Source organism: Nicotiana tabacum, chromosome 5 (assembly GCF_000715075.1).
Source record: "Nicotiana tabacum cultivar K326 chromosome 5, ASM71507v2, whole genome shotgun sequence".
Classification (NCBI taxonomy): domain Eukaryota; kingdom Viridiplantae; phylum Streptophyta; class Magnoliopsida; order Solanales; family Solanaceae; genus Nicotiana; species Nicotiana tabacum.
In genome coordinates, this window is record NC_134084.1 from 46715208 (window position 1) to 46717593 (window position 2386).

Below are 2386 nucleotides of genomic sequence, written 5' to 3' on the forward strand. Positions count from 1 at the left end.
TTACAATAATTATTACAAACCAAAGAATTAAATACATAAATGAACAGAAATTAATCTATAGGGAGCCTGTAGTAGGCCCAAATGACTCCCCAAGCCTCCAATAGCTCAAAATGCCAAAGTTCCATAGACATTACTATGTCTAGGTGTGTCAGAGTTCCCTAAGGACCTCAAGGATCCCGGGCAGTGCTCACACCTAGACCTTTTCTCAACAATAACTAATTTAAGTGCAGTGTAGAAAGGCCATCTCTGACATGCCAGAGTTCAGAGAGATCTCCTGGATCTCAAGGCAGTACACATGTTAGAGGGGTAGAACCTAATATTCTAGGAGTAATGTGAGAGTGCATGGTGACTTTGAAAGAGTTTGGTAAACAACAGAAAGAAGGTTATTGTAATAGGAAGAACTTTATGAAAATTAGAACATAGTTAGATTATAAATAGTTTGAGAAACCATGAAGAACAATTTTTAAAATCAGAGGGCAAGTCATAGAACACACAAACTTCATACAAGGGAAAAAAGGTAGGGGGAACACTTAGAATGCACCTTAGTGATGGCAAACAAGTACACAGATTGTTGTTGCAAAGTTAAGTTGAGAACACATAGGTTTAAGACAAAAATAGGATCTCATTAGTGAGATAGAACAAACTAGAAAAGTCAAACACTTCATGCAACATTCAAGGTTTTTAGAAAGTACTAATCGTATACATAACAGGTAGGATTTGATCATGGTGGGTAAAATCATAAACACACAATGCAACTTGGGACATGTTGATGAACTAATTATTTAAAGCAGGATTGGTATGCCAAACAGTATAATAGCTATAGCCTTTAATAGAATAAGCCTAAGCATGATTTGTGATACAGTAATCTAGGCATGCTGATTGCATATTAAGTAGAATAGCACATAGAACTGGAAATCACAAATTGATGAACTGCAGCAACAAAGGAAACACATAGTTTGGAATGTGAATTGAATCAGAACATACCAGTTAAGGAGAGTATACAGAATACAGAGTAGAGATGATTCCAATAGCCAGCCTTGGCTTACACCCGGCTGAACTAATAAGAATTGCAAGGAACAGAAGGGAATAGAGAGATTTTGAGAGTATAATAGTATAGATGAACTAGTATTCATTGTTCTTAACTTAAAATAAGAGGGGGGTTTATATAGTAATCAAAAGCTTAACAAATAAGGTAAGAGATCACTTAAGTAGTAAATCAGGGAAGTCACATGAAAATCAGCAAGTCTTTCCCTTAATCAAGGGACAATTAAATTAACGGTAAAACATGAGTATTTAAGGAAAAGAATCAAGTATGGTTTAGGTATAGAGTAGGCAATTAGGGGTAAATGAACAGGGGTTTTAACTAAGGATGCAATTAGTAAGATTCAGCAAAAAACAAACAAGGCAAGGGAAAATTAATTAAGGTAGGCAATTCAATCAAATCGAGTAAAGAGGTAAGAATCGAAAGTTTAAGGGAAAGTGTTCAAATCAAACCAAGAAATAAGGAATTCATAATAATCAAGGAGAATGTCATGAAAGAAGCAGCATATAAAATAAGGTATAACATGAATAGGTAGGATTCCACATAACTTTAACAAAACAAATAGTTACAACGGTACGTATTCAAGGAGAATGTTACAGGTCCTAACATGAATAGTCAGGACGAATACAAGCACATAGAATCAGTGAAAGGTAAACTAAGAAATTCAGTAGAAGCATATTAGGGCAAGAAGTCACAAGAAATCACAAGAACCGAACGTAAGAACCAGTTGATATACTAATATTCAGAAACCAGACGACGAACATCAAAAAGAATTAGGGCTTTCAGTACAAATGGGCTAAGGTTGTAGTAGACTTACAAAAATCAGTCAAAATATATGAAAAGCAGAAGATTAAACACAAAAAGTTATCAAACATTTTGTAAAAAGAAATTTGGGAAACCCTAGTTTAGAAAAAGATGAAAATCACTTAAAAATCATACAATTTTTGTAAAGAATCTTAAGGTTATTGTAAAACTCACATGAAACAAGTCTAGATCCTCTCTGATCTGTATAGATCTAAGAGGTTCAGAAAAAGAAATTTAGGGTTTCAAAGAGAACGGCACAGAGGTGAAGAAACATACTAAAAAACCCATAAATCGTAGTCAATATAGGACGATCTTACTCGGAATCATACTGGAATGGCCCGTAATAGGCGAGAGAGAAACCATAGATGCAAGTCAACTAGCCCTGGTCCCTTGAGGGCCATGGAGATGGCAAGAGTAATGTGAGGGAGGCCAATGGATGCTTGAGAGGTAGTGAGAAGCCACTAGAGATGGCCATGGACGAGGGTCATTGAGGTTTAGATTATGGTTAGGTTGAGAGATTTTGAGAGATGAGAGGATTAG